The 20,525-nt window shown below is 46.1% G+C and overlaps 1 protein-coding gene across 1 annotated transcript in view; it reads right to left on the reverse strand.

Annotated features, from left to right (window-relative positions):
• Window positions 1–18,111, reverse strand: part of RALGPS1 (Ral GEF with PH domain and SH3 binding motif 1) — a 273,380-nt gene extending 255,269 nt beyond the window's left edge. Inside the window, exon 1 of the mRNA XM_035015774.1 lies at window positions 17,927–18,111. The gene's annotated coding sequence lies outside the window, so the exon portion shown is untranslated. The remainder of the gene's footprint in view (window positions 1–17,926) is intronic.
• Between the last annotated feature and the right edge of the window lie 2,414 nt (window positions 18,112–20,525).

Genomic DNA, 20,525 nt, shown 5'->3' on the forward strand with positions numbered 1-20,525 from the left:
TCTGAGCCACCTAGGCGCCCCCATAAGAGACTCTTAATCATAGGAAACAAACTGAGGGTTGCAGGAGGGGAGGGAGGTCGGGGGATGGGATAAATGGGTGATGGGCATTAAGGAGGGCATGTGATGTAATGAGCACTGGGTATTATCTAAGACTGATGAATCACTGACCTCTACCTCTGAAACCAACAATACATTATATGTTAATTAACTGAATTTAAATTTTAAAATGGGGAAAAATAAATAATAAATAATAAAAAAATAAGGAAAATAACTATTTTTTTTCATTAAGTCCTAATTACATACCATAAAATGGACCCTTTTAAACTATAGAACTCAGCAGGTTTTAGCGTATTCACTAAGTTCTATGGTCATCCCCCATATCCTAATTCCAGAACATTTTCATCAGCCCCAAAAGAAACCCTGTACCCATTAGCACTCAATCCTATTCCATCATGTCCCTGGCAGCCACTAATCTACTGTCTATGGATTTGTTTCTTCTAGACATTTCATAAAAACAGAATCATGTAGTATGGGCCTTTTTTGTCTGGTTTCTCTAGAATGTTTCAAGGTTCATCCATGTTGTAGTATGAATCAGTACTTCATTCTTTTTATAGCTAAATAATACTCCATTGTATGGATGAACCACAATCTGTTTATCCATTCATCAACTGACAGATATCTGGGTTGTTTCCATTTCTGGGTAGTATGGATAACACTGCTACCGCTATGAACATACCTGTGCAAGTTTTAGTGTAAGCATCTGTTTTCAATTCTCTTGGTTACATACCTAGAATGGAATTACTAAGTCACAAGGTAACTTAATGTTTAATTTTTTGAGAAACTGTCAAATTGTTTTCCAAAGAATCTACACCATTTTATATTTCTATCAGTGACATGCCCTCCTACAGAATGAAGGTGCCAGGGGCACCTGAGTGGCTCAGTCAGTTAAGCGGCTGCCTTCAGTTCAGGTCATGATCCTGGGGTCCTGGGATCAAGCCTCGCATTGGGCTCCCTGCTCAGCGGGGAGTCTGTTTCTCCCTCTCCCACTGTGCTCTCTCTCTCAAATAAATAAAATCTTTAAAAAAAAATGGTGCCAAGCAAACCTCTCCAGGGCAGTTCAAAAAGATGATGCCCGGAGGAGTCACCACCAAAGTGGCCCCCGGGATACTGCATACCTGCACAGCATTTGATTAGCTAGGAAACACATGCCCAGGCAGACTGGAGGGCAGGGAGCTTGCCTTCAAATCTTTTATCCCTCATATCTGTATAGTTCTTTAGAGTGCAGAGTATGCTCATGGGCATGATCTCTGGTTTAAGCAGGAATTCCTGCTTTTTCTGTTAATTATGGTTTCATGTTATATCTTCTCTCAATGATCATTTCATTTGTATTATATTTTATAATCATCATCACAACAACTACTTTGAAATCATTTTATATTTGAATGGTCCCACTCTCACTGCCAATCCTTTCCTTCTTTGACTTGCCCATCCATGGATGGTCTTTTATTTTAATTCATCTCTCAGTGACAGGAGCATGCCTTCCAATGATATTTTTCCCCAGAATGGTGCACGGGTGTAGCAAAAGCTACACACAAGGTATGTCCTTGCACAATTGAAAAGAATTTCTGTTACCATCAAATGGGAACTAAAACTGGGCTGAGAATAAAATTCTTTGGTCACAACGTTTTCCCTCGGAACCCAATGGGCACTGCCCGACTGTCCTCTGGCACGTATGCTGTAGATAAGTCTGAGCCTAGCTAATTTTTTTTTCTTTAATTTCCTCATCCTTCTGCCAGGATGCTAATGGTATCTTCTCCTTATTCTTGAAATGAAAAAATTACTTCACCTGGATATTTTAAGTGGTAGCTAATTTTGTCTGGTTCATGATGAGCCCTTATCATCTACAGATTCAGGTCCTTCTGTTCAGAAAACTTGTGGCTTCCTTCTATGCCATTTGTTCCGGGCTCCAATCTGGTCCATCATCCACATCTGGGGTTTCCTCTGTTGCTTTCTTGTCCCTTCTGAGAGCACCAGTTTGTCCTCCTCCTGACTCCCTGACTTTCGGGAGTGCCACAATTCCAGATGCTGGCAACGTGTGCTTTATTTCCTTATGTGCTCTGAGTCCACAAGGCCCTTCCTCATCTCCGTCTGCTGACTCATCATCTCACCTTTCACAGCATCTAGAACTTCTCAGAGTGGACAAAGTAGATGATGTCTGAAGCTGGGAAATCTTTTACCCAAAGCTTGCTCTTCCTCTATTTCTCGCATGCCTTTGCTTATTTCCCTTGATACTGAGGATCTTTTCAGTGCATCCTCTCTAGTGTTCCTTCTCCTATTTGTTCATTTTCAAATGAGGACAGGTGAGGCCTGGCCTGATATTTACCCAAAAATTGTAGACAGATTCTCTTTGGTCCCTTCTCTATTCACCCTAATGGATTCAAGACTTCTCAGACACGGCTGTGGGTGAAGGCCCAGTACCACGTCTGTCACTCAGCACCTGGGACCACTCCTCAGTGACTGCCTTCCCATCTCTTGCCTCAGCTTCCTCTTCTGTAATACTGGAAAGTTGAGCTCATCTTTAAACATCACCAGGCTCTACATTTTTATGGTACTCTTATAAGTCAGACAGATTTAAACTTTCATTTTAATTTGGAGCCAATTATCAAGGATTTTGCTAAATATAGTTATAAACAAGTAATAACCAATTTCTTAAGAAAAACTCACTATATTTAAAAGTAAGCAAACCACAAATATTAAGCTCAAGAAATAGACTTCATCTGATTATACATAAGAAAAAAGAATTATAAATAATTTACCAAGAGCCAGCAGAGTACATGCCCTGGGGAGGTACTGGGTATAAAATATATAAAACAAAAGAAAAGAAAGGAAAGGAAAAGGAGCTATACATAAGCAATTGAGAGTTAGCCTTTCTCTCCCTGTCAGTCTGCCCAGCATCCTGTCAATTCCAGAACTTTCTGTCTTGTCTAAACACTGAAAACCAGATGGAAGCACTGTGATAACTATGTCATCACTGGGCCCGTCTTTTCAGAGCCCACAGACATTATAAGGGATAACAGTGGTCAAGAGCTTTTTATTGGCACATGCTCTACACACATTATCCCATTTAATCCCGGCAACCACCTATTAGAGGACTCACTCCTCCATGGTCTCTGGCACTCCAACATGTCCTGCTGGGCATGCCAAGAATGCAAGGTCCTGACCAGCCTTTACCCAGGCCATTTTTCAGGGTTGTGCCTAGAGGGATGAGACAACATCTCCCTCAGGGCTGAAAAACGGGCTTACTTACTGCCTGCTCTAAAGCAACAGGTGCCCCAGATCAGTGTTTCTCAGCCGTGACACAGAAGCACAGCATCCATCTGGGCCCACGGCATCACCCCCATGGGATTTCTGGGGAAGGGAAATGGACATACACGCTGATGCTAGTAATAAAGTCCTTTGTCTCTGACTCAGGCATTACACATACAAAGATAGAAAGTAGACAGGGAAAGTTCTGCCTCCTACATCCTCCTAACCTGAGTCCTGTAGCCCACCTCACCTAGATCCCACGACAGAGCTCAGTATACATCTTCCCATCTTTAACTCCAGTTTTTGTCCTTTCACTCACACTCATCTGGAGTTTCCACTGCAACATGAGGTCAAGCTTAGCAATTCTTTCCAGCATTGAAAGCCAAATGCCCCAACAATGTAATAATCATTCCTTCCCTCACTATTGTGTAACTCCTGATGGCTCATGAATTAAGCTCCTGAGCAAGTTAGCAAAGAAATCACTTCTTTTCCAGTCTAGTTTCCTGCTCTTACTCAAGCACCATATGGAATTAATAAAATATTGCTTTATAATAAGTTGTGAAGGCTCAACCATTTATAGGCCATATATACTCGGCTAATCTCCACTACTCTGAGACTCCACATCTGTTAAACAGGGCCAGTAATGGTGAGGCTGGCCCCCAATAGCCATCCTCCTCTCCTTCTTTAGTAACAAAAATTCTGGTTTTAGATGGACACATGGTTTCCCTGAAGAGAGATTACATTTCCCAACCTCCTTTACTGCTAGGTGTGGCCATATAATGAAGATCAGGCCAATGGGATGCGAGAAGTGTCATTCACAAATTCAGCTCAAAGGCTGGAATGCAGATGCAAAAGCTAGAGCTCCAGCAGCCATTTCAGGTCTTGAAGTGACTCAGACTTGGAAGCCATTCCCAAGATAGTCTCATAATGGAACAAGATAGAAAGAATCTGAGTCTCTGACCATGTAGGCTCTATAAATCCCCTGAGCCGATTACCTCTTGACTTCTCACACATAAGAGAGAAATTTCTATCTTATTTATGTCTTTGTTATTTTAGTTTTCTGTCACTTGTACCCCAAACTATAGGGACGGCTCCCTCATAAGGAGAGAAATAAGGATTATATGAGAATATGTATCATAAAAGATACCCAATAGATATCCATTTTTATATTTGCCCAACAAAGGGTCTAGCACTGTTTTCATACATAGCAGACAAACTCAAACATTTGTTGAAATGAAAAGGAATCTGGAAGAATGAAGGCCATTTCATTGCCCTAAAAATTTTCTAATGCTTTTACTAATTTATTTTTCCAGATGACTATCACTATGTTATCAAGTTTTATAGATTATCTCATTGGAATTGCCAACATTTGGAGATACGGTTTTGTCACTATAACCATGTTTAGACTTCCCTGGAAAGAGCCAGAAATTAAATGATTGCCTATCAACTGACTGATTTTCATCCTATCCATTCAAAAAGCATTTAATAAGAGGCTACTCAATAACAAGCCTAGTCATAAAAACGAGACTTCAGCATTAACAAAAAAATATCAGGCAAATAATCTCTAATGTCACCTCCCCCATTGCCCCCAAAATACTCAGGGAGATAGAAGAGGTGATACAAATCTATACCATCACTAAAGACGAAGGCTAATGTGCTATTTTATCCTTATCACCTCCAGTGCTGATTCAGGATCCTCTTGCCTCTCTGCTTCACAGCCAACAAAATTCCTTTGATTGAGGTTCCTGGGCGTAGTGCTGTTTCATTTCCTATCAAGTAATGTTTCTGTGATTCTCCATTGTCACACTTCTCTTCTCAGTGTTTGAATCTTTACCAGTGGGTCTGGTCTTCCCTCCCATATGGTGATGTTCACACAGCTGAACCTATTTTTGCTAAAGTTCTTCTTTACATCACACACATGCTACATTGGTGGGGTTCAATCCAGTGCAGGTATCCACAGAGGTACTCACAAGAGGATCATATCATCATCATCATCACCATTATTACTGTCATCTATTGAACCATTACTCTGTGACAGATACTTTGTTAAGCACATTCCCCGCACTAATATACCACTGAGTCCTTACAATAATTCTCTAAAGTGGACATTGTTATCCCACCCATTTAAAGTGAGAAAACTCACCCTAGTGAGTGAGGCCCCCAAGAGGTTAGGTCACTTACCCAAGAACACACCATCCATGAGTATCTTCACTGGCTGTGGTAGTGTGTTCTTGAGCAAAGACAGGATTTGAACCCAGCTCGGTCGGCCCCAAATTCTGAATCATTTCTCTGTGTTCCATCCCACAAGAGCTTAATGGCGTTTTATGTTCTGTACACATACTCCCATCTGCTCATCTGCTCCCTTCTCTTCGCTAAGCATTGAGGTTTTTCAACTCAATGAACATTAATCCTTTTTCTTTTTCCTTTCCTGAGGGGCAAATGCTTTCATACCAGGGTTGTGGACCCTGATATTATGGACAGCTACTCTCCTCTCCCTGATCCTTTCTCACCACCCCTCAGCTGTGGTTTTCAGCACCAGGGCCAGTGCCAACCAGGTCTCTGCCACTGTTCCACACTTCCAGGTCTTTGGGTTCAGGGTAATAAAGACACATGTAGGATCATATATCAGATTCTTGTTGGCTCTTTCAGATTAAAGGCTCTTCACCAGGTTCTGTAAGCTGATCTCAGTCAGGCATTCAGGACTACCAGGGGGACGGACTTCCACTTTTGCCAATTCAGGACTCCCCTCCATGAGCAGTCTGGGTAAATCTCGGGTGCTCTAACTCTGAGACCCATCTATAAGTTCTGGAGATTGTACAACAGGCTCTGACCTGCTACCCAAGCTCAGGATATACGGGGGACCAAGGATGCACACCCCAGTCACAGGGCTTCCACACCACCTCGGTCCAGTCTGTATGGTTTTATCATCTTCCCAGGACTTCTACAGTTCTGATATCTCCCTTTTCTATGATCTAGACACACACCCTTCCCACTGAGGTTGCTGACCCATCCTGAACCTCAGAATGTTGGATGGAGCCCCAACTTTCCTGCTTCAGGAGCCAGAGATTTCAGACCAAAAGACCACCAGTATAAGGCATGAGGAGACTGCTTGAGAAGGTTCTCAGGGAAGCTGAAGGGTTGAGACCCTGGCTGCAGCCAAGAGCCTCCGTTATTTTGCACATGGAAGCAAAGGCAACTAAAATGACCTCTCTCAAGTGAGACTGGCTCCAACATTAGTGAAAATAAGAGTGTCAGTGGGAGGCCCTGGAGCGCCCAGCTTCAGGGGGCAGGGGCAGAGGTCCTGCAGAGAGAGCTGGAGCAGATGGCCCAACCATCAATTTCCATACCATCATCTTCCTAGGTTACTCCTTCCTCACTGACCCTTCTCTTGCTCCTTCTCTGACTCTTCCACTGTGCTCTACCCCTCATGCTGGTGCTCCCCAGCACTCAGCATCCTCTGCTCACTATGTAGAATCTTCCTGGGGAATCCATCCCTCTCCTACCACTTCCAGGGCCAGCTATACAGGGATGACCCCAAGTCTCTCTCTCTAGACCAGTGGGGCATCAGAACCACCTGTAAAAACTGCAACATACAGGGCGCCTGGGTGGCTCAGTCGGTTAAGCGACTGCCTTCGGCTCAGGTCATGATCCTGGAGTCCCGGGATCGAGTCCCACATCGGGCTCCCTACTCGGTGGGGGGTCTGCTTCTCCCTCTGACCCTCCCCCCCTCCATGTGCTCTCTCTCTCTCATTCTCTCTCTTTCAAATAAATAAATAAAATCTTTAAAAAAAAAAAAAACTGCAACATACAGATGACTAGTCTCTCTCCCCTAAAATACCCCAGGGGATTCTGATGCTCCAAAGACTGAGAACCACTGCTCTGGCCCAGACCTTTCTCTGAGCCCAAGACTAGCAGGCCAGTTGCCAAATGCTATCCCACAGGCACCCCAAACTCAGTTTGGCTGTTGTCAAACCTGAATTTACTACTTCTCAACTCAATACCCCTTTCCTGTTCCTTATCTCTGTGACTGGCCATGCCCCTCATATCACTAAAGTGATAAACCCTGACCATGCCCTCCCATCTGCTAAATCTGCAAGGAGGGAGGCCTCTGCCTCAGTTTCTCTTGAACCTTTCTCCGCCTCTCTATCCCCATGGCCAGGTTCAGGGACAACGTCCCCTCATGCATCTCCCACACACCAGTCTCCTCCCACACCAACCATCCTCTACACCGGGATCATAACTAGTAGTGTTTCCCTCCTATAATTCCAGAACGATTCTCCGCTGACCACAGGATAACATCTGAACTCTCAAACACTGCCTTCAAGTCCCTCTGAGTACTGACCCAAAACCACCTCTCTGATCTCGTCTCCTGCAAGCTCCTCCTCTGTCTTCACGAGCCTCATGCTCCAGCAACACCACACGGGCTCACCATTCCCAAGACGCAGCCCGCTCTCTCATGCTTCTGTTACTCCCCATAGTCTGTTTCCTCTGCTCATGTCCCTCTTCACCTGGGAAACTGAAACTCTCTCTTTAAGATCCTGCAAGTCTGATTCCACCCCACGAGCTTCCATTTCCACTACTTTCCACCCCGACACAGCATCACCTTCATTTATTCACTCCTCTCTGTCAGGTATGTGGGCTCCGGAGGGCAAAGCCTGCAGTGTCAAACCCAGTTACATGTCCAGTGGATGTTTACTTCATGAGTGAAAACCACTAATGAGATCAAGAAGCAAAGGAAGCAACCAATCTTTAAAGCAATAAAAATAAAGCCACCTGCTATCTTGGAAACCATGGCAGGTATTGCTTCAGTAATGGACGCTTTGGGTGATAGATGGGAGTTCTGAAAAAGAAGAGTCAGCAAGTAGAGACTGTGTCAGGGAACGCCTGCACAGGTCAAGAAAACAGCACTGTGACCACCAACCACCAGGGTGTGAACACTATGGCACCTCCCTCACACTCGGTGCTCCAGCCACAATGGCTCTCTGTTACATCTTGAATCCACCACCATGCCCTTGCCCCAACAGGGACTGTGACCATGCAGCTGCCACCTCTTCACCTGGTCAAGTCCAACCAGTCTTTCCTCTGGGAAGCCACTCTGGGCCTCCCAGCCAATAAATCTGCCCTATTTACAGCCTCTAGGCACCCCTCTACTCCTTTTCTGTAGCCATCGCCAATGCTGTAATTAATGTTTTCTATACTTGTTTGTTATTGCTTTTGTACTCATTTTTATACTTAATTCTGCTACTAGACTATGAGCTAAAAGATAGCAAGGACCAGACTCATCTTTTTCCTGTACTGTGGCCCCAAACTCAGTAGGCCCTGAACAGAACTGGATGGATGATGGATGGATGGATGGATGGATAGATGGATGGATGGATGGACGGACAAACAGACGAACTGGAAGACAGGCAGGAACAAGGAATATGGCTGCCTTTCATTACTGCTACAGTACTTCCCTATCATCCAGCTCTCTTTACTCTGACTCAACCCATGAAAAGCAATCTCAGATTTTAAAACTGAGGCTTTCCATGGGGCACCTGGCAGGCTCAGTCTGTAGAGCATGCAACTCTTGATCTTGGGGTTGAGAGTCTGAGCCCCACACTGAGCACAGAAATTACTTAATAAAAAAAAAAGAAGATAAAACTGGGGTTTTCCTACTGAAGAAAGGATGCACACCCACCAGGGATATTCCTGTTTACTTGGAAAGCAGGTGTCACAGCAAACTGACACACCTGGCATTCCAGCTTCATATCCGGTGATTTTTCTATAATACCACACTGCTCTCTCTGTTCCACAAGGATACTGGCTATTTGATAAAACTAGGTTCCAAGAATCTCTCAGCCCTTAAGAAGCCCCCTAAGATCATGAGGAAGCTCCCTAAGATCAATACACGTATTGCCAACAGACCACAGAGGCACTGCCTTTTCTCAGCCAGCCGCCACCACCGGATCCCAGAGCTGTACACTAAGTCGGGCCTCAGTTCCTCTTCCCACGCACTCACGCTGTTGATTCAACAAAGGACTTTGATGCAGAGGTTTTCATCAGAGATAAATGCTTCTTCATGGACATGGTCTATGTGCATGTTGTATGACCTGCAGGCAGTTGTTGAGAAAGTGCAAGGTGCAAATGGATGTGCTAAAGTCCACAGGTTTTGCTGGGTGGGGAATCAGGACACCTGACTACGAAACCCTGGCAAAGTCCCCGCCCTCAGCTGCAAGGTGGGAAGAGTGGCCTCAATGCCCTCTAACTTACAGGACAGACGGACCCCGCGTTTGACGAGTACAAAGGCCACAACAGTGCTCACTGCAAAAGAGCCCTGCAGTGGGGATATGCAGAGATAGAAATAAGCTAACTAGAGCAACCGGCATCTTTTGAAAAGAGCAAAAGAATGCATCAGTCATCAAATAACTTCTAATCTTACCAAAAAGCTTCCCCAACAAGAACAAATTCTAATCTTAGGTGTCAACCAATCAGCACATGCGTCAGTAATTACTGTACTTTAGCCACCTACAAGTAAGATCAGGGTTCCCTTATTCCTAGAATGAAACCGCACCTTAAACCCATCACTCCAAATCGAACTCCTTAAGTTCAATTAGCAGGAACTTAAAATAACTAAAACCAAGAGGAACTATAACAAGTACCTCTTCCAAGGAATCCCTATCTCCTCATCTCCCCTGTGGCTCATCCAAAGTCAGAACCACACCTTGAAGCAGACGGGGTGTGAGAAGAGACCCTCGAGGGGCCCTCAGCTTCTCCCATAGCTACATCCTGGGCATCTGTTTAACCTCCCTGAGCTTCCATCTCCTCTGCACCTCAGACTGCCCTGCAACGATCAATATGAGGCTGAAAAAACAGGTGTCAAGAGACTTTGTAAAATGTTGAGATATCTTATAATGAAGGGACCTCAGATACAACAACCTTCCTATTTCCTGATTCAAATCAGTTACTGGACACTCACCATTTACTTCATTTGTTCATTCAACAAACATTTATGGGGCACCTACTACATGCCAGATGCTATGCCAGGCACTAGGGACCCGATGGCAAGCAAAACAGCCCCAGTCCACAATCTGATCTGATGGGACTGCATTAACATTGCACTACAGGACAAAGACATCACCGGGGCACCTGGGTGGCTCAGTCGTTAAGCATCTGCCTTCGGCTCAGGTCATGATCCCAGGGTCCTGGGATCAAGCCCCACATCAGGCTCCCTGCTCAGCGGGAAGCCTTCTTCTCCCTCTCTCGCTGTGTCTCTCTGTGTCAAATAAGTAAATAAAATCTTTAAAAAAAAAAAAAATCACCAACCACCACACCACAGAGCATATTGTTACACCCCGCAGGCCATGCTAATGATTTGGTCTTTCTTCTAAGAGAAATCAGAAGCCACTGAAGGGTTTTAAGCAGAAGGAGTGACATACTCAGAACATTCTGTCTACCTTGTACTAGCCTTGGGCTAAATGCAGGCTCTTCCTCTACAAAATCAGGGGGTGGGGGAGGCCCCCGCAGGTCACCAGTAAGTCATCATTAGTCACACAGTGTTATTACATTCTACAGCAGGGTGCTGTGGGAGCCGTGGGGGAACGATCTATAAATGCTAGTGGCCCGAAAGTGTTAGAGATATGGTACATAGAGGAAAGACAAAACAAAACACAGCTACAGAAGGGACACAAAATAAGAAATATCTCAAAACAGTGAAAGTCACTAATTCCACAAACAAACTTTAGTGCCACAAAAAGAGACACAGCATATTCTCCTGAATTTATTAAGTTGTTTTCCATAAATATTTAATTACTCAGAAATGTATCAAAAGCACAGATTTCTCTTGACCTAGTTATCAAGCTTATACAAGAGAGAGAATTACTGCATTCAATAAACATAAATTTAATTACATTCATTAATCTTTCTTTCATCTCTAATAAGATGATTTTCAAACAAAACACTGACTGAGGCCAAACATATAAATTCCTTCTGATTACTCAAGTAATTGTCTTAACCTTCAAATAAAACCTTATAATAAAAACATTTAAATCCTAAAGAGGAGAAGTATAATGTTGTATTAGTTCATATTAAAGACCCTCTATTTACATGGAATCACAAAACAAGCAAGGGACAGAAAGAACTCCGGAAAGCAGCCTTCATTTCCAGGACCAGCTGGAGACAGGGCCCACCCTCAGGGTGACTACATCCTCTTCACCAAGAGCCAACTGCTTTTGTGGGCATCAAGGATTGCATCTGCAGTCCCAACAAAGGCTGAGTTCTGCCTGCCACCCTGGGTGCTCCTACTGGCCCCTGCCACCAAGGACACCTGAGTTTTACCATATTCCTTGTGCAATAACTCACATCACTTCCATAGGCAATAAATTAATATTCCCCCCAAAGCATCTTACAAGCCCTCTAACAATGGCTGAAGAGAAGATCATTCTAGCTCACAATAACTGGGTGTTCACGGTGTGTGAACCCCATGCTAAGACCCATTCCGCATCATCTCCTTGAAGCCTTTCAGGAATCATGGAGGTAAGTACCATCACACTTCCTGTATCGATGAGGAAACAGAGGAGTGGTCACTTGCCCAAAGCCATCAGGGTTGTGAATGGTAGAGTCAGGACCCAGACCCACACTGGCCTAACTCCAGAGTCTTTAAGCTCTGCCCTGTCACTCTGGTGTCAGGAGATAAATCTCCTGTAAAGAACATAAAGAACTAAAGCTCTGCAGAAAAACTGTGGGATGATTTGCCATTCTGGGTCTTCATGGACTCTGCTCTCCTCCGTAAGTGCACATGAAATAAGCCTGGCTTGTGCCTCCCCTTGGGGAAAAGTCATGGAATTGATCAGTGCAGGTGATCCAAAGAAAAAAAGGTGCTGACAATGGTGCTGGGTGGGAAACTACCTTCGAGAAGAGCTCATGTAAAAAAGGGGGAGGAAACACGTGGGGACAAACCCTTAGCCTAGGGTCAACAGGGCCTATGAGGGGTGTCCCTAGGACTCCTTGAGCACTTTGACTTCAGAGCTGGTTTCTCAGACACCGTGGCCCTCACCTTCACCATCCCACTAGCACCATTACCACTACAATAGAACCCAGAGAAAACAGCCAAAGAGGTGCTTCTCAGTGCTCCCTAAGAACCATGGATAACATGTGAGCAGTCTGTAAGAATCAGTTTTCTGCCAGGCACCATGCTAAACATTCCACTGCACCATTTCACTGAATCTTCAGCAAGAGTCCTAAGTTAGGCAACACTGCTAAGCCCCATGTAACAAACCAGTAAACCAAGATTCACAGAGAGGGAGACACTTGCCCAAGGCCTTGTGTATGGAAGAACCAGAATTTGAACCCAGGTCTGCCTGGCTCCAGAGCATGAATCTGCTTGGCCACTTCATTCAAGGTCTTCTGTCATAGTCAATCGCCTTCCAGTCACCTTCTGTTTGCATGTGGTTCTTCCACCAACCATGAGCTCCTCAAAGGCAGGGACAGAACTCCTCCACCTCCATATGCCCAGCATCCAGCAAAGGGTTTAGCCAAAAGCAGGAACCCAGCAAGGCTGGCGAATGAATGCCCACAGAAAGGAAGTAAAACCCCCTCTCCTTTTAAGAAAGTGGCCCTAAGGATGCCCCTCACAGAACCCAACCCAACCAACTGCCCACTACCCCTGGTCAAAATCCACAGACCACCTACTCAGCTCCCTTGAGCCTGCTCCTCCACAACCCCACTCCAAGGGAAGGATGAACAGCCATACTCTGAGGAAAGGCAAGGTAGGCTTCAACAAGTATAAGCAGTACATGTTTAGAGTTGTGCTTTTTTCTGCTTCCCCCTCTTGTCCTGGAGCATCTGGAGAAATATTTCTTTCCTCTCCCATCTCCAAGACTTTTTGGACAAGTATGACCAACCATACCCAAAGCCTATAGCTAGTATATGGCACAACACAAGTCTGTCTCAGAGTCAGCACTCAAATACTTGGAAAGTGAAGGAATAGAGCCCAGAGACTGGGTTTCTCCAGAGACCTGATGGCTTATCAATAAGAGCTTGCCAACATTCGGTAGCTATGATGGAGTGGAGGTCCATCACAATGGCCAAAAAGAACCTACCCTGAAGTCTTAGCAGCAAAGAAAGTAGGAGAGTTCCCCTGTGCAGGGAGGAGCCACAGACATAAAGTAATGCATGCCATAACACAATGCATACTCTGATCAAGGCAGGCACACAATGAAAGTCAAGGGAACACAAACAGGAGTGGTCACTTGTGCCTAAAAGAACAGAGCAGGTTTCACAAAGGAAGGGCTACTTGAGCTGGGAAGCCAATCCCAAATCACCCAAGGAGAAGTCATTGTTTCCTGCCTCCATGACCCCCATACTGCACCACCCCAACATCGGGCCCACCGTACTGTTCTACAGCCAGTGGCTTGTGTGCCTGTCTTCCTGCACACTATGTGGGCATCTCAAGGGCAAGGACTTTGGGCATTGTCGATGGCTCACCCTCAACTGCCCAGCAAATACCTGCTGACAAAGAATAAACAAGTTTCCGTCAGGTTATTAATAACATGGCAGATACCTACCTCTTCCTGAGCATCCACTACAACCTGGTATCGCCGCAAGTACTTGGTATGCATGATCTCATTTCCTCCACACAAAACCCCCAAAAGGCAGATTTTATTAACATCATCCATTTTACAGATAAGGAAAGTGAAATTCAGAAAGATTAGGCAGATCATCCCAAGTCATACAGCCAGTAAGTAACAGCCAAACTTTGAATCAAGGGCTGAATGGAAAATCAGTTTTCAATTACTAGTAAAAAAATCCCTTTTCCTTTCTTTTTGTTGTCTGCCTTGCATCCAGATATGTGGATTGCCTGTAATCTATTGTTCAATGGGGCCAAAGCCATTTGTTTCCCAGAAAAGAACAAGGGATGTCCCTTACTACTCTTCTCAACAATGACGGCTAACCATTACTGAGTAAACATCATGGTGAGGGGGGTGGGGGAGAGGGGAGAGGCATGGACAAAACTTCTTACAACATCAGTCAAAAACATTTATTAATAAGGAACTGTATGTACCAATTGGAACATTTTCCAATGTTGAAACAATTTCCAAAACAGATCAAGTGAATAGACGAAGGAGAAAGAGTATGTACAGACACTATTCTTTGTGTAAGAGAAAGAATATATAATAAACAAGAAAATGGTAATAGTGGTTGCCCCCAGGGAGAAGGACTGGCAGCTTGAGGCAAGAAACACCCTTTTTACAATTTGTTCCCCTCTGAATTACTTGCCTTTAAAAAGAGAATCCATGTGTGATTTTTTTTTTAACTTCTTAAAAAAATAAGATTAAAAACACCATTTAAAGATGCCACTTTTTGCCAGGCTGCTCCCAAATGCTCACATACATATAACTGCAACAGGAAAAAGCTTATGAACAAAAACTGGATGAACTTAATCTGTGGTAAATCAGGACGGTGAAACAGTTTTTGTCTTCCACGCTGAGGTTCACCAAGTTCACTAATGTTGCAATATGTTTTTGCAACTAAATCAACAGAATTTTGAAGACAGAGATACAACATACATATAAGCAGCAGGAACAATTTGCTACACCTTCTTCCTAAACTCCTTCATCTGTTCCTTCAACAAGTATTTAATGAGCACCTACTGTGTGCGACGCAAAGTGCTAGACAGATTTTTTTTTTTTTAAAAGAACTAAACAGGTCATTATTTTCTTCCTTCCTGCCTTTCAGGAAAATAGGGACAGCATGCTAATGAAAGAATGCCAGAGCAAGGACCACCCTTGATGTTCACAGTCTAAAACCACCCTCATTCAACCTAGAAAATGGAGATCTGGGGAAGGGATTTGTTCAAGGTTACATAAGAAGTGAAGGCCTCAGAATTACCAGTCCTGCTCTCCCTACATGCTTCATGCTGTTCTGTTGTGTTGAAAGATGAGCAGGCAGGGAGGGGAGAAAGGGACCCTAACGCTGAGTGCCTGATATATCAGGTGCTTTCACATATCCTGTGTCATTTATTCTTCATAACTTCTCAAGGTGGGCATGATTATCCTTGTTTCACAAATAAGGAAAACAAAGCTCTGAGAAGCTGAGAAACTAGCGCATAAGGCTTCCAACACAGACCTGTCTGACTTCCAAGCCAGAGCCTTCACCCTCCATACTGAACAGGAAAATCAATTTAAAAAGGTAGACTGGGGGAGGGGGGGCCACACCCGGGTGGCTCAGTCGGTTAAGTGTCTGACTCTTGATTTCAGCTCAGGCCATGATCTCAGGGTCCTGAGATTGAGCCCCATCTCAGGCTCCGTGCTCAGCGTGGAGTCTGCTTGAGATTCTCTCTCTCCCTCTGCCCCTCCCCCCACTCGCATTCTCTCTCTCTAAAATAAATAAATAAATAATAAATCTTTAAAAAAAAAAAGGTAAACTGGGGCCATATCACAGAAAGCCTCGGTTTTAACATTTTCCATTAATGAAGTTTCTCTCTCAACCCTGGGTGTTGTCACTCCAATAATAACAATCAAAAAGCCAATCCCCTCATTATTCAATGCATGTTCTAACTTTTGTGCACCACCAAGTTTGGGTTTTCCTTTTAACCCACAGATGGTAACCCAGAGGGCAGCAATCTCTGAGAACCATTTACACAGTTTCTGCTAGGACAGAAAGGGACATCACACATGTTGCTTCTAGGCCCTCTGCGTGCCTGCCATATAAACACAGGCCCTAGTAAGGACCCATCCCTGAGATCCCATGATGCCACTGGGTCACTGCCACACCAGCTGAGTGGTAGTGAGAGGGGCCAGCACCATGGTGGTTCACCTCCAAAAGTTTCATAGCTTCTAAAGTAAAGAAAAATGCAGACCAGTGTAAGAGAAGCTTCCTCCTGCCTTCTCTCTGTCCATGAAATGCAGGTAGGAGAAATGACAGTTTGGAATGGTCAAACTGCTAGTGAAGAGAGATACTGTGTGCCAAAAGGTCACACACATGGGTACAGGACATCTTCTGGATAGGAGAGAGTCCTCTCAGCTTGATTTCTTCTCTCTGCTCCTGTAGGAAGCTAATGAATTCTCACATTTCCCTCTTTTTAGGGTATTCTTTCTGGAATGTGGTAAAATCAGAGTTCCTACTTGGATGGAGAGGGAGAATTCCATAGGGCTCAAGCCTAAGCCTCATGATCCAGCTCAGAGTCCTCAATGGGGTTGGGGTCTAAAGGTCAGCAAACAATTAAATGTTCCTCACTTTCCACCTGCCATTGCTCCCTGCCACATCTCCCTCAGAGGTCATGATCCAAGTCAGATCCGAGACTGTCTTTTGGGGACTCTGCCACAAACCTCATCCCAAACTCAAATAAGAAAAAGGTCTGCTAATTAGAAATACCCTGAATCCAACTTCCCCTTTAAGCCCCCAATCCCTGAATCCAACCTTCCCATCGGCAAAGAGGAAGGAGACTCATAACTTTACCCCACGATTTGCTCAGTAAGCATTTTTCCATCCTGTCCTCACAAAGCCCCTGGGAGGCACACAAGGCAGGTAGCACGATGCTCCATGCTCAGATGCTCGTTTTGCGAAGGAAGACACAGAGCTCGGAGAAGTGAAAGACTCTCCAGGGGTTACACAGAGGCAAAAGCTTCTGAACCCTCATTTCTGTTCTTCCCCGTCACCAGGCTGCCATGTCAGTCTTTTGGGAACTGCCATTACTAAGATCGGCAGCAGCATCTGGTACCAGGACCCTTCAAGCTTCACACTAACTACTCTTCCAGCAAGCAACATTTCTCAACCACATTTCTAATCATCCAATGAATGCCAAACGCCAACCCCAACCGAGGCAGGCCCCCAGCAACAGCAACAGGGAAAGCCCCAGAGACACGAAAAACGACGCGCCCCACTTAAGGCACAGTGTGGCATAGGAGAAACCGCCAGCCTAATAACCGGGCGACAGAGACCCAAGTCAGCCTCAGGAGAGGCACAGGCAGGCCTGGCCGGCCCCTCCGGCCCAGCAGCAACCCTCGAAGCCTCCAGAGTCTTCAGAGAGCTCAAAGCTCCTGGGCCCACCCCAAGCCCCCCTGGACAACGGAGAGGGCTGCACTCCCTTCTCCAGGGACCACTCGCCCTCCGCCCGCTCCTCACCTGGGGCACCGCTTCCGGACCTGCAACCACTAGGGGCCCCGCCCCCCGCCCCTGCAGGGCTCCCTGGCTCCGCCCTTTGCACCTGTGGTTTCCTCGGGCCCGGGATCTCCAGCAGCTCCGGCCTCACCTCGCAGCCCCCTCCCACTGCCAAATCGTGGTCCCACCTGGCCCCGCCCCCACACCTGCGGCCCCCCCCTCTGCCCCGCCCAACTGCCTCCACCAGCCCCGCCCCCACACACCTGAGGCCTGTCCCCACCTCCACCCCCACACCCGCTGCCCTTCCTACCAACCCCTCACCGGACCAACCCACCTAAGACCCCCCCCCCGCCCCGCCCCCCCCCGCCCCGAACCCGCCCGACACCACCCCTGCCCCCCGGCCCCGCCTCCTGCTCCGAGGCCCCTCCCGGCCAAGCGGCCCCTCCGGGTCCCGCCCCCCGCACCTGCAGCTCCCTGCGGCCCGGCCCTCAGAGCCCCGCCCCGCCCCGCCCCGCCCCGCTCCGCGGGCCGCTCTTCTCACCGCCCGCTCTCGCCGCTGCCGCCGCAGTCCCGGCCGGTCACCTTGACGCGGGCCGCAGTGGCTGCCGCCGCCTCCTCATGGCCCTGGGAGCGGCCCAGGCGGCAGCGGCGCCTTCGCTCGGAGGCCGGGGCCGGGCCGAGCCGGGCCGGGGCCGGGCCGGGCGCAGCTGGAGCGCGGGCCGACGCGGGAGCGGAGCCGGTGCCCAGCCGCAGTAGGAACCGTCCGCTCCTGGGCCTGAGCGGCGGGCCGCGCAGCCAATCCGCGCGCGGCGCCAGACCAGTCCACCCAACCAGCTCGTCGCAGAGGCGGAGACACGCAAATCGGCCGGCTGGGCGCGCCAGTGCGCAGCCGCTGCAGTTCGGTCCTCGCTGGCCTCGGCCTCCGCTCTAACCTGCGGACGCCCTCTCAGCCTGTGAGGATGCTGCGCGGTCCGCACACCCCTCTCAGAGCCCGCCACGCCCACCTCCTTCCTAGAAATAGCAGTGCATCTTATTCCCCGTACATCCTTCCAGGCCTCGTACAATTTCCCCTTGAAATCCCTACCTAGGAGTCACCGTTTTGAACAAAAAGTGGTTTTGTGAGAGACATCACCTTAATGTTCATTCTTTACAACGCAGAAGTAGGCACAGAACACAGAACGTCAGAGCCAGAAGACACCTCAGAGCGCCTGGGGTCCTACCCATTTACTTTACAGCTGGGCAAAATTAGGCCCCACGAGGTGAAGGGACTTGCCAAAACCACACAAGTGCAAAGCGGGGAAATGAGCCTGTCTCTTGTCTCCCTGCTCCCACATCCTTTACTCCGCCAGGCACGATGAGGTAGGCAGGGAGCTTAAGTTATTTGATTACAGTCACAGAGGTAAGAAGTTGCAAACGGTCGAAGCCAGATCTGTGAAACCCTGGAAGTCCAGAAGCACCGTAGGGAGCCTCTACATCCTCCCTTACTCTGATTGATTCTTGGGCAGGTAGACATGGAGAACATCATTTTGGCAATTTCCAGTTTGGAATTAACATCAGAGTATGGAAGGACTTGGTTCCTGTTTCCCAAAGCTTATGGAGGGGAAAAAAAAAAGAAACAATCAAAAAGAAAGAAAAGTCGGGACGCCTGGGTGTCTCAGTTGGTTAAACGACTGCCTTCGGCTCAGGTCATGATCCTGGAGTCCGGGGATCGAGTCCCGCATCGGGCTCCCTGCTTGGCAGGGAGCCTGGTTCTCCCTCTGACCCTCCTCCCTCTCATGCTCTCTGTCTCTCATTCTCTCTCTCTCAAATAAATAAATAAAATCTTTAAAAAAAGAAAGAAAGAAAGAAAAGTCAGTGGAAATTAAACAATTTCTAAACCTTCAGGGGTCTCTGAGGGAAATTTCTGCCATTTTGCATTAAGAAAATAATAATCATCAAAGGAGATACTTTATTTTACTTCAGGAGAGCAAAAAAAAAAAAAAAACCAATGTACTACAATGGTTCTGCTCAAAGCCTCTGGATTCAGAAATGCACAGGGTTGTGGTTGAGTGCAAAAGCTGGAGAGACAGACTGCTTGAGTCCAAACTCTGGTTCTGCCACCAGCTAGCTGTGTGCAGGTAGGCAAATTACTTAATGTCTCTGTGACTCAGTTTCTTTGTTGAAAACTGAGTGTGGTGAAAATCGGAAAGGCCATTGGGAGGATTAAATGAGATGCTATGTGGAAGAGAGCCTGGTACCTAAGAGGAGCTCAGTAAACATTAGCTATTGTTATTTCTACCTCTGTGGTATAGGGCAAGCATGGAAGGAGTTTAGGACAGTGTTTGCAATATATGCTTGCTAAATGGCATTTATTATTTTTACTATGCTTGTACATAGCTTCTAAGTTTTCTTCGGTGAACATATTCTTTTGTAATATGTCAAAAAGTTATTGTAAACCCAATTTTAAAATGAGAAAAGGATCTGAAGAGATAGTTCTCCAAAGAAGATATACAAATGGCTAATGAGCATGTCGAAAAGTTGCTCACTATCATCTGCCATCAGGGAAATGCAAATCAAAACTCCAATGAGATGCCACTTCACATCCATTAGGATGGCTAAAACAAATAAGATGGACAATAATAAGAGCTGGTGAGGAGGTGGAGAAATTGGAACCCTCATACACTGCTGGTAAGAGTGTAAAGTGGTGCAGCCACTTTGGAAAATAGCCTGGCAGTACTTTAAAAGGTTAAATTTGGAGTTACCGTATGACCCAGCAATTCCACTGTCAGATATATACCCAAATGAAAACATACATCCATACATAAATGTTCATAACAGCATTATTCATAATATCCAAGAAGTGGAAATAACGTAATGTCCATCAAATCATGAATGGATAAATAAGATGAGGCATATCCGTACAATGGAATATAAAAAGAAATGAAGTAATGATACATGCTACAACATGGGTGAACCATGACAATATGCTGAGGGAAAGAAGCCAGATCACATATGATTCCATTTATGTGAAATGTTCCAGAATAGGCAAATCTATAGAGACAGAGAGATTAGTGGTTGTCTAGGGCTGGGGGGAAGGAAGAATGGGGGTAATGGCTAAGGCATGTGGAGTTTCTTTTTAAGATGATGAAAATGTTCTAAAA

The sequence above is a fragment of the Mirounga leonina genome, unplaced genomic scaffold (assembly GCF_011800145.1).
Source record: "Mirounga leonina isolate KUSES-001 unplaced genomic scaffold, KU_Mleo_1.0 Mir_170, whole genome shotgun sequence".
NCBI lineage: Eukaryota > Metazoa > Chordata > Mammalia > Carnivora > Phocidae > Mirounga > Mirounga leonina.